The sequence below is a fragment of the Megascapheus bottae genome, unplaced genomic scaffold (genome assembly GCF_031878675.1).
Source record: "Megascapheus bottae isolate mThoBot1 unplaced genomic scaffold, mThoBot2.hap1 HAP1_SCAFFOLD_107, whole genome shotgun sequence".
Taxonomy (NCBI): domain Eukaryota; kingdom Metazoa; phylum Chordata; class Mammalia; order Rodentia; family Geomyidae; genus Megascapheus; species Megascapheus bottae.
Window position 1 is genome coordinate 199,712 of NW_028327432.1, and position 13,203 is coordinate 212,914.

A 13,203-nucleotide genomic window follows, 5' to 3' on the forward strand; every position below is an offset into this window, starting at 1 on the left:
AAGTGAAATACTATAACAATATGAGATAACCAAGGGACAGCAAAGGAGATGAGAGACAACATAGTACATTAAGGACAACAATCATTCGTTATATGGCTTTTGTTTCAATATCCTGGAGGTCCTTTCAATTAGCTTCACATTATATGACCTTATGTGTCAAGATTTTGCTCTATTGCAGATCTCTGCTAGTAGAGCCCAAGGTTTCTACTGATTCTGACGAATGAGGGAAAACATTGAGCCTAAGTTCCTTTGAGTCTGATGTGTAAGCATGCAGAATAGAAAGTCTATTCCTGCAAGGAGGGTACTGTCTGCAGAAAGGAATTGGGAATATTCACACAGACTTGGAAAGTAAAATGCTGGACATGCCGGAGATTGCCTGGAAAGAGAACTTAGTATGAGAAGACACTCTGGCAGAACTTAATGGTTCACAAATTAAATCTAATGTATAGCTGCAAATCAGTCTCTACTAGGAATGGAGTGTATATGCAAATTATCATAATATATTTTATATTTTTATATAAGTGAATAAGAAATACAACAATTTGTGTATTGTTTATTTATTTGTTTTGTGTTTTATACTGTCTTGATTTCTCAAACTCTCAAGAGACAATTTTGGGTTTTTCACAGTAATACTTTTCATCAAGACACAAACACACCAGTGGTTCTCACATTTTAATTGTCTATGGTAAACCTTGACGTAGATCATGCTTTTATAAATAAGAAAACTATTCAACAGTGCTCTCAAATGGCTTTCTTTAGCTTTTAAATTTTCTACAATGCAGAGTTAATTATGTAGTGGGCCATAACAGCAAATAAAATTAAATGGAAAGCAGACAGTAAGGTTGCCAGTAGATAAAATCCTAGAAACAAAACAACTGCTTACTTATCAGTCAATAACGCAAAGCAAATAAAACCTCTTTTTTAAGGGTCCTTTTAAAAAGACAAGAAGCACAACAGCATATATTTTATCTCTAACAATACTATAAATATACAGATGAGCTTTTAATCTCTGGAATTGCACAACTACATCAACTAGGGAAAAAAACAGTGGCTAAATGCTCTTTATAGAGTTTCTACAAACCAAAATAAATGGAAATGAGAAATTCTTACTTCAAACTTTGTTTCCCTTGACTTAGGTTCACGTGATATTGGGTAGAGGATAAATACTATCTCAGTTAAATGATATCCCCCAATCCAAAAAAAATTAATGAAGATAATGTCTGGTATTTGGATTATGGTGTGTCTTAGACCAGGATTAGAGTGTGTCTCTTCACTTTACCACATTCATCCATTTTTACCTTCCTGTGAGAGTTCCTCTGTTAAAATTAGTGTCCCTTGTATTAACTAGATTCACCCAGATGATATGATTCTAAAGCAAATGAAATATTATGTTGAACTTAACATTGAACTTTACTGAGTCACTGAACTGAAGAGAAAATGATGAAAACAAAAACCTGGGGTCCCTAAGTCTCGTACACATGTAAATCTGTCCATCAGCCTTAAGCTATCAGGGATGATTTGACTACCACTAATGAAATACCCACATGGGGATTAACAAGTAACTGACAGTCTTAGTGCATCTGGAACTAAAACTATACATGAAAAATATCAAAAATCAGAGCCATTTAATTTTATATCTTAAGGAAAATATAGTTTTAAATTCTGATAGATAAGTAAAATCACCATAAGTGGAGACTGATATCATGATTTCAGAGCAACAAAATTAAAATGTGAGGATTTCTGTTTCCAGAAAACTCATTACTTTGGTTACTCTGCTTTCTCTATCAGTATCTCTCCCAATTTTTTCTACAAAGATAATTATCCTAGGACATGACCATGCTTTATGTAGTAATACTTAAATACCTATGTATTTGTCTACCAACATACTAAGATACAAGTGTAGACTTGCACATGAAATAAGTACAGGAAACACTGACTTCATCTGAGTTCAACAGGCACATAATTGTCTATCTTCTCAGAGCCTTAATTTGTGAATATGATAATAAGTTTCCAAATTGGAACACACTACTTAGTACTTCTAAACCTATTTGATCCCGAAGTCCTTACTGTATTATTATCTTAGCAAAACATTATTCTACAGAGCAGAGTATAGACAAGGCTTGTCTAGAGAATATGGAAATGTAAAAATTCAAGAATTTTTTAATTGTAGCATCAGACCATCTCAAGAGAACATCTCACCATCCTCTTTATCAGATGCCACAGCTCAAATTCATCTATATGTCTCTCAGGTAATATAAATGGATTGGTCAAGATACATGGAGACAATGATAAACTGAAAAGCGTGTACCCAACACAAAAAAATAATGGCCTAGTTTCAGCTTCAATGTCAAGTAATGACATTGGCAGAACTGTTATGCCAGGTATTTGATTTTCAAAAAAAAATAAACAATCAATAAACTTGGAATTTATGTTAAAGTTTCATACAACTAGATACTTATAAATGGTTCCAAAAATGCTTATTGAACACTGTGCTGACCAAACAAATACACCTGTAGGCCAAATTCACTCCCCTGACTCACAGAGTACAATCTGATTTAAAATACCCAACAAAGACATTTTCCCCTCTCATGTTTGGTAATTGTGCTCTCAGTGATAGTACGAACACCATCACATTTGTGCCTGACTTGCTTTTCCCTCTGGGTCTCTCTAAGTTCTCCTGTTTGGCTCTAGAAAGAAAAAACTAATTTCAGAATACTCAAATGTCCTTGGCATATATCACTAAGAAAGCAATAGATAAGTGTAAGATATTGCAGTTCCTATGAATATTACTATAGAGACGCTTCAAAAAAATAAAAACATATGGTATAACAATCCCTCTTCTAGGTATTTGTATGAAATAGGGGCAATAAATTATTGAAGAGATTAGCATTCTCATACTAATGAAAGTGCTACTTGCAGTAGCCAAGACATAGAAACAACCTAAAGAACCACAAGTACAAAAATTCAGTTTAAAAAAAAACCTGCAAGAAGAGCTATGTATATATGTCCATATAGGATGAGACTAACGAACTCTAGGATATGGATACAAGACGTTTATCTTAGTGATTGTTGTTTTAATGTACTATGTAAGGTTATTTCTTTTTTCTTTTTTCCCCCTCGTGGTTAATCTCATGTAGTTACCATATCTGACTTTGTTACTTGGTATTTGTATATACATTTATCTGTTTATTTGAAATAGGAAAGGAAAGGGTAAAAACAAGGTAACTGGGGGAGGAGGGAAAGGGGACAAAAACATGAGAAGGGGAATCAATGTTCAAGAAGTAATGTACCCACTACCTGATGAATGTAAATGTCACCCCTCATTGCCCCGACAATAAAATACAATAAAAAACTGCAAAAGAAATAATAAAATGTGTGTATACATAACCCATCTTTTATGGGCTAGATGATTTTTAGCAGGAATTTTCTCATCTCTTGATGTCAAGTTTTCATAAATAATTAAGAAAGATAAAAAGGACTTTTCCAAAATATTACTGACAATTTCTTTTCTATAGCATGCTTAAGGAATAAGATTACAGTAATTAGAAAGAATCCATGTTGGCAGAGGGTTAAGACGGAAGCATGAGACTGGGGGTAACACGCAGGGATTTACAGGTCAGGGATGGGATAGGTCTGCATTGTTATTGTGAGGATGGAACAGAGCAACTGGTACACAGATTTTACAGAATTATTTTTTTTCAAAGCCTAGCTTCCCTTGCCACTGACTGTCACCAGTCCCTTGACATTATCTTCAGGATCATCCATTACCCAAGTTCTTGCTTTACTTTAAAGGGTTGCATAATTTACTATAAAAAATGGCAAACTGAACTACTCCATCTTTATGCACTTTGCTATTAATGATGCTTTGAATACTTCGAGATTACCAATAGCTATGATACATTATAAATAGCTTTTTATCTAATTATCTACTTTAATTCATCACAATGCTTAAGGAAGAGGCAAAAATAAATTGTGATGAATTTTTGTGGACAAGTCAAAAAGGCTTTCTAATGAATATAAATGTTCTTCCCTTTGAAGTATTCTTATAAAACAGAATTATCATAAGCTTAAGGTACATAAATCTTCATTTCTTGCTTGCCAGATGCACAGCTATGTAAGAAAATAAAATATTCTCAGTATAATGAAGAATCATAATAAGCATGTTCTAATCAGAGATTAATTGATACATGTCTATCTATATAATCTATGACTCTACAGATGTTCTATTGGGCAGTAATGAAAAAAGCCTGTCATTTGGAGTCAGAAACCATGAGCTCTAAGTGGTAAGTGATCCACTTATTCAAAGGACTTATGGATTGATATATAAATTAAACATGGTTTAAACACTGACTCAGTGACTCATATGGATACGACAGAGAAGAAGACAAATCCTCGCATTTGTGGAACTCACAGCCAAATACAAAGCACAACAGGCACACCACACAGAAAGAATGATACAGAGAAAAGAAACTCTGCTTACTGGCCAGGAAGATGCACCAGAACACAAACTTTAGAGAGGTTAGCAAATGAGCTATTTGAAGATTTCAGACAGGATCTTAGATACCTCTATCCAAGAAGAGGAAGAGACATAGTCACAGGTCCTCAAAAGTCATAGAAGCAAGGTGAGGCTAAGACCCATAAGGAAGCCACTGTGACCATATTACGTGTTGTAGAAGATGAGGTAGGCAATAGAGGAAGAGATGAGTCTGAAAAGGGAGTTGAGGGTATCACTGAGTGTGATAGAAGGCTCTAGGAAGTTTGAGTGTGTGTGTATGCGTCACCATCTGGATGAGCATATAAAAGTTCAGTCTGACTGCAGGGTAGAAAACCAATAGTAAGTAGAGGAGAATGAACAGGAATGCCTTTGTAGTTGAGTAAATGATTTTCCAAGTGAGAGGTGAAGGTACTACTTATCAGCAGGCACCTATTTGACCTCAGTTTCTAAGACTATGAGTTGCAAATAACATTACATTCAATCTAAATTCTACATCAAAATTTAAACAGGTTTTGATGACTGATTGCAAAATTCCACATCCAAAATCAGTCTTAGAATAAAGGTCTACCCTAGGCAAAATCTGAGTATTTTTTAGAGAATTATAAGCTTTGTATAAACATATAGCAATTTCAGAATGCAGAAATAATAGTTTGTAATATGCAATTATTTTTTTCTTGAGGAAACCTGGTTTATTTGCAAACCTGATTTATTCCACAGAAGCATTTAATTTTCTTGAACTCATTACACTGCCTTCAAAAACATAAACCTTTGCTTGTTTCCAGGCAATTATGCCAGTTTTCATAATTATAAGTAATAAACATATTTCTTGTAAACATTTGTATACATTGCTATCTGTTTCCCTGGAATATATTTTTTAAACTGTCATTTATGAAACAGTCAACATGCATATATACATATATATATACATGATGCATTAATATATATTGGGAATACTTTCTGTTAACACATATTTCAATCACTCATTCAATATGTACCACATAAAAATGTTTTTTTAATTCTCTTGGGTTTTTCGGGTACCTGTATAGTCAATTTTCACCAGTGTTTTAGTCTATATATCTGTTCTTCATGGGACCTGCATGCTCCAACTCTCACACACAAAAAAAACCACCCTAACAAATGAGCAAGGAAATTGGTCTCCTACATAACTGCCTTGCTCACCTTTCTCTTTTGGCTAATTGTGATGGTATTTCATTAGGTATAAAACTGCCAGTGATTTTCTTGTGGAAAATCACCTCTTGGTGATCAGAGAGTAAATCTGTCATTTTTTTTCTAATTCCATTGTCTTGTTAATTGGTATTCACCGACCATATGTCTACAATAAAATAGATGGGAAAACAAGCCAGATGCCTCAGGACCGAAAAATGTAGCCTCGGATATAAAGGGAAGTAGTAGTTCTTTGGATGTCTTGGACACAGTCTTGCTTGCTATTTCAGAATATAAATGTAATACATGGCAGTCATTCTGTAGCTATTAGCTAGCAATTTAAGGGTGACAAACAAACAAGGCAAATATGGCATATACAAGCATGAACTGTGTCTGGTTTCTTGATTGCATCACGTGGTCATGGCAGAAAAATGTCCTTATGGCTTAAACCAACTCTTCTGAATTTTTAGTAATTACCCTCTATTATAAATTGACCTATTTGATAAACCAGGATTGCTAATCAATTTCTCTACAAGGACATGTTCATTTGTTTTCTACAGCACTACCATTAGTTTGTTTGTGGGATTCTTTTAGGTTTACTAGAGGTGTAACATCTTAGCCTTACCATTCACACAATACAGTGTTACCAATACTCTTGCAGAACTCAACCACAGAAGACTTAACTGGTCCAGAACTCACCTGCTAGGTTTTGTGGCCCTTGTCTACAACTGTGCTCATGACACTGACAGAATACAGCAGAGACTGTAATGCATTCCCATCACCAGGAAACATGAGGATATTCAGACAGCCAACTAGAATGTAAAGACTCCTGAGGTCTGACCAAACCCTGAGTTCTCTTCCTTACACTCCAACCTGGGTTGAGGAACACAGTGATCCTCTAATGATCTTTCTGAAAAATACATTTTTTTCTAAAATGGCCAGAGTTAAGTTCAGCTGCTGATAACCAAAGATCCCTGATTAATCAAGATTTCATTCCCTGCATCTCTTTGTTTTGAAAATTAGGCAATAACACTATTTCACTTAAGAAAAAAGTATAGCAATCATAGTAGGCAATGAGGTACCAGAAGTGGAGACCAGAGATCTAGATTCCAGTTTTAGTTCAGACACCACGTGTTCAAGCTCTGAGGCTCATTTATCGTAGTTGAACAAAGGAGAGGATTGGACCAGATGGTCTCTGAATTCCCTTCAAATTCCAGTTATTCCAACGCTGTGATAATTTTGACCAGTAAAATGAGCAGAAAAAAAATCACTCCTTTACTTACAAACGTTCATTAGATGGATGGAATAAAGACCACTGTTTAAGCCGAAACTCTTCATGGTTTAGCAACAGTGAACCACAGGCAGAATTTCAGTCAGGATGTCTAATTAGATGGAGCTCAAAGTAGAAATAATTTATTATACTTCAAAAATGCTCAGCATACACCCACACACACTGTTAATATAAATGGTTGTCAGATACAATGGAAAAGACAAGGAGGACATTGAACAGACTAAGAGTAATCTGAGACACTGAAGATCAGTAAATTCAGAAAGGAGAAACATGATAAACTAGGGGGAAATTCCTTTTTCAAGCAAATCTAAAGGCAGGAATCCAGAATAATGAAATAATATAAGTCAATCTCATAGCACGAAATAGCTAAAACTGCAGTTTGCACACAAAGAACAAATGGAATGCGTCACAGTGGATTAGGTGTATAAGGAACTGGGAATTCTTATAACAATTGCTACTTGTATATGTCAGAAAGCATTTTTAAAGGAGAAGGTGCTGTGAACCTGTGCAGTCTTTCCTTGGGAAAGGTAGTAAAATAAAAGCTAGGAGCTTACAACTTATGGCTAGAAAGTGCTGTACATGATTTTAAATACATTTTTATATTTTAAATGTAATACTTCCTCCTTTTAGAGAACAAGAAAAAGATATGCAAAAGAATATTGTCATTACTTACTTGGATCTAATTCTTAAGCTTGTTTTTTTTCCTGAAATAACATCTCAGATATCTGAGTAATAGAATGGCCTGCAGTTACAATTCGTATCTTTATATTTTTTTTCCGATAGAAGAGTGAAATTACTTTATTTTTTTCAAAATCGTGATACATAAGGCCATATAGTATGAAGTTAATTGAAAGGACCTCCAGGATATTGAAAAAAAAGCCATATAACGAATGATTATTGTCCTTAATGTACTATGTTGTCTCTCATCTCCTTTGCTGTCCCTTGTTTATCTCATATTGTTACAGTATCTCACAATTCATATCTTTAAAGGGCATGTGTTCTAGTTGGAAGACAAAGAGGTGGACTGGAGACTTTTCTGTTTGCTAAACATAATACAATTACATAGGAGTTACCTAAAATCCTGTGAAGAGCCTAAGGTGATTTGTCCAGGTATCCAAGTTAGGCAAGAAGAAGATTTGCTTTTACCAGCAAAACCAGTCTTTGTATAAAGCCTAGCATTATTTCCTACATAAAAATTATCTCAGGAGTTCTCCCCTCTTAGGTCCGCCTGCATTATTGCCTCAGAGTCCCTCTCTGTACAAAAGCACTATTCAGCCATGGTTCATAGGAATCATTGGACATTTAAACACTCAATGTCCTTATGTCTTCAGCCACTGAGGAAACTAAAGTACAAGTCTTTACTGCCCTTCTCTATATAAACACTTGAGGAGGATTTACAAAGCCTTGGGTGGTCATGTAAGGATATGTAAGTCTCCATTAACTGGTCTCGGGACTCCATACAGTGTAGTCAGAGAGATTTCTATGGGATTATGCAGCACTTTTCATTTAGAAGCAGCTGCTGTTTCCTGAGATAGAGAGAGAGCCAATCACTTATGTATACTACCAAATGCTTTAAACACTTGAAATCTTCATACTGGGATGATGTTTCAGGGTATCCTGCCAACACCAATTTTTGCAGTACTTTAGACAACAGCAAAAGAAAAAGGAAATTCAGCTCTTGGCTATTCACACATCAAGGCACAATGATTTCAAGTTCCAATTGTTTGTGGGGTATCTGAGACGGCAGTCTATGTTGCACCATGTTCTCAGCCTGTGTTCAACACCCAACTATAGCTGTTATCCTTTTCCACAATAGAACTCTTTGCTATTTCCATAAGTGATTCTCCTCTCTGCTTAAGTAGAACAATATACATAAGAATCTCCTAGCAGAGATTTGCAATAGAGCAAAAAAACCTTGATACAAAAGGCCATATAGTAGGACGCTAAATGAAAGGATCTCTAGGATATAGAAACATAAGCCATATACTGAATGCTTGTTGTTCTTAAGGTACTATGTTATCTCTCAACTCTTTTGCTGTCCCTTGGTTATCTCATATCGTTACAGTATCTCACTTTGTTACCTGATATATCGGATATATTTGTATTTGGTTATTTGAAATTGGATAGGGAACGGGGGAAAACAAGATGAGGGGTGGGGGTGAGGGGAGGGAAATGGGGACCAAGGCATGTGGAAGGGTATCAATGTATGGGAATTAATGCACCATCTATCTGGCAAATATCATGTAACCCTTCTATTAATTACAATAAAAATATATGAAAAAAAAAGAATCCCATCTTGTGCCACTAGTTGTTACACAAACAAATACCAGTTCTGCTATACTCAGCTGGTATTTGTCTGGTATACTCAGCTTTTGCACAGCTCAATTTCCAACCTGAAAAGAGCTTCTCTTGCAAGCAATCTAAACACTGATAACAGATTGAAGCCTAATCTGTCTCATGCCTAACCTCTGCCTGCTTTCACTACCCTCCAAAAACACACTTTCATACGAGGAAAAAGTAACTTTAATTTTAGATGATTCCAACTGTCTTAAGGTTCCACCAGGTTACTGCTGGCTTGTTTTGAAGCTGATTGCTTCATTACTGCTTTCAGGGGAATTAATATCAACTGCCTGCTTGCTGTCCTTGTTAATATATTTAAAACTTCTTGATTTGGGCCCCTGATAGAAAGACAACCAATGATGGGGCAGTGATTTCTCTGTCTTCCCGTAAGTGTCTGATATCATTAATTAATGAGGTGACCAGGGAGCTGGACTCACTTGTCACTATTAGACAGCTAATATAATAATCAAGACTCGTGCGGGCAAAGTATGAGAACAAAAACCTTTCTGCTCCCCTCCTTTGTCAAGCTGACAAATGACCTATCCTAATGTGGGCCTCTTTTAATAGTAAATATTTTATATACACAAATGCTAAGGAAACAACAAGACAAGTTTATTCCACTCCAAACAATTTGGAATGACATATATACAAGGCCAGAAACCCAGCTCTAGGAGTTCCAACAAGTGGAGTCTTGCCACTTAACTCAGTTTCCCAAATAAAGAGCAGAGTGGTGCTGAAGGGCAAGAAGAGCAGACTTACTATGCAATGTGAGTACAGAGTAATGTAGGAAGAGACAAAGTAAACACTTCAGTTAACCTTTACAGAGATGAACTTTAGGTTTAAATATAGGAAGAACTGAGGCAGAACACTAGGGGTTTGTATAATTATTCAACTGTCTCAGATAAAGTTGGGGATAGTATCTCAGGAACTACCAGGGAGGACCTGGGCTCAATAAAAAGTAATTTATATATGAATGTATACTTTATTTTCTCCAGGGGTTCACTCTCCTAGGAATTAATGTAAAAGAAATAGTAATAAATTCGTCATAATCAGTAGAAACCTTGGGCTCTACTAGCAGAGATCTGCAATAGAGCAAAATCTTGATACATAAGGACATATAATGTGAAGCCAATTGAAAGGACCTCCAGGATAGTGAAACAAAAGCCATATAATGAATGATTGTTGTCCTTAATGTACTATGTTGTCTCTCATCTCCTTTGCTGTCCCTTGGTTATCTCACATTGGCATAGAATCTCATTTTGTTATCTGATATATTGAATTTATTTGTATTTGGATATTTGAAATTTAATAGGGAAGGGGGGAAAACCAAGATGGGTGGGGGGTGTGGGGGGGGAGGGAAACGGGTACCAAGACATGTGAAAGGGTATCAATGTATGTGAATTAATGCACCTTCTATCTGGCAAATATCATGTAACTCTTTTACTAATTACAATAAAAAAGGTAAAAAAAAAACACAGACCTAGCTCCCTTCGTAATCTGTCCCTTGGTTATCTCACATTGGTATAGTATCTCACTTTGTTATCTGATATATTGAATTTATTTGTATTTGGATATTTGAAATTTGATAGGGAAGGGGGGAAAACCAAGACGGGTGGGGGGCGTGGGGGGGAGGGTAATGGGTACCAAGATATGTGAAAGGGTATCAATGTATGTGAATTAATGCAACTTCTATCTGGCAAATATCCTGTAACCCTTTTACCAATTACAATAAAAAAATAAAATTAAAAAAACAAGGTGGTAAGTTTGCAGTAAGGAGGGAAAGAAGGAAGTTGAAGTGCACAGTAGAGACAAGAAAGGCTACCACAACCACTTAGGTAAGAGTTCTGACCAGCCATTTCAACTGTCTCCAACTTACTACTCTAGAAGGATCTTCTTCTTGCTAGGGTACTGCGCTCAGCATTTGGAGTTCTTTACTTTCCCCTTCTCTGACCTATGGCCTTAGGAATTGAATCCATTTAAAGTAGTGCCTATGCACTGATGTGATCCCCAGTGTTCATCTTGAGTACTGCCTGTGCTCTTTTGATATGGACATGTGGGCCATCTAATGCACCACTGCTAATACAGGACCCTTGAACATGTGCCCCACGTCAGCCATCCCAGCCAGTCAGAATCAATGGCAGCACCACCTACTTACTTCTGTTTTCCCCAACAACATTCTAGTCAAAACAACCCTTCCCTGTCACTCCCAAAGGTCTTCCACAGGCACGTTTGTTCCCTAGCATTCATTCCCCACACTGCCAGACACAGGCATTTCCTTTTCTTTTGAAGAACAGCAACTTGCCACATCACAATTCTGAGGAAACATTTACTATGGTTTACCTCTGCTCCTAGAACCAACTCTTACTGTAGTCAAAAGTCCCTGCATCATCTGTTCCCTCCCAATGACCACTTTTCCTCCTCCTCCTCCTCTATTCAAAATATACCAGTGCCTTGAGCATGGGAAGTCCCATTGGAACGGAGCCCATGAAGTCATTCTCTTTTCACTCTTAGGGAAAGGATTTTAAATAAAATTCACTGTGTACAAAATTTCTCTTGGATGCTATATCATAATCTCTGGTTTGGTTCTTTGTACACTGTCCCTCTTTCTGTCCTGGGAGTCAGTCCTTCAAAAGCCCTTGTCATTGCAAATTCCTCTCCTTATCTGGAAATTATGTTCCCATCTCCACACAGGATCCACTGCTTTTCCCTATACAGGACTGACAGTGATCCACAATTAAATATTCCAGGATGAGTTCTGATTTGATTACTCATTCTAGTAAAAGGCCACATGGGGCTTCAACAAAACACTGCACAGTGGGAGAAGGGTTTGGCAATTCAAATCAAGATGATCCTGAAGACTTTGCATATATTTGTTTCCTCCATTAGTCTGCTCTCTGAACATACAATATTTACTGCCTCCATTGGTCTGCTCTCTATACATATATTTACTGCCCCTGTAGTATATCAGGCATCATATACATTTTGAAGGGTGACTATCAGCAAATGTAGGTGAAAAGTACACCTTACTCCTGCAACCACTCATGATACTCATATGTCCAAATACACTTCAAATGAAAACCAGTATCTGCTCTAATGCAAATTGATCTGCAAACCTTCCTTGGTTCATAGTACACATAACATATTACATTTTAATGTCGATCTGTTTCATTATCTCTGTACATGCTCTTTTCCACATTAAATTAGGTCTTATCCTTCTGTATCACAAGAGTAGACTATAGCACAGTATCAGCAACACAAATATTTGCCTCACATTACCAACTCAAAAGACACAAAATGACTGGGAAAAAGACCTTCAAAATATCTCTGTTTTTCCATTTACCTTCATCCAAATTCCCCTCCATCCCCCCATTTCCTCATGACCGCTTTCAATTGTTAAAAGGAGCACATCATGGAGAGAGGAGGATGGATTTTTCTTCTACTCTATAAATACATACTTCGTAGACATATGTATATAAATATACATATTGCATAAGCAAATTTAATGTATCTTAAAATATAATTTATAAGAGGACAACACTTTTCCAAATGCAACTCAGCAATATGAATTTTTAAAGTAGGGTTGTTTCACAGTTATTGGGTGACTGAAAGGTGACTTTCACCCGCAACTACATTAGTTAGTCAACAATTCAGTTTTCTCAGATCTGTAAGAGGGGGTAATAGCTGCAAATTGTCCTGACATATGCTACCAGCTGCTTCTGTAAAGCAACAGTTATACAACTTGCTCTCTCTCAGTTTGAAGCAGAAAGAAAAAAATTTTCTTTAACAGTTATTTTCCATTTTCAAGTTTGGAATTAAAAGTCTGAAACTGCCTCTGTGCACAGTACACAAAAGCCAGTTCACAAAAGCTACTCTGACACATAATTTTAACTGCTGACTCATTTTTTCACAATTT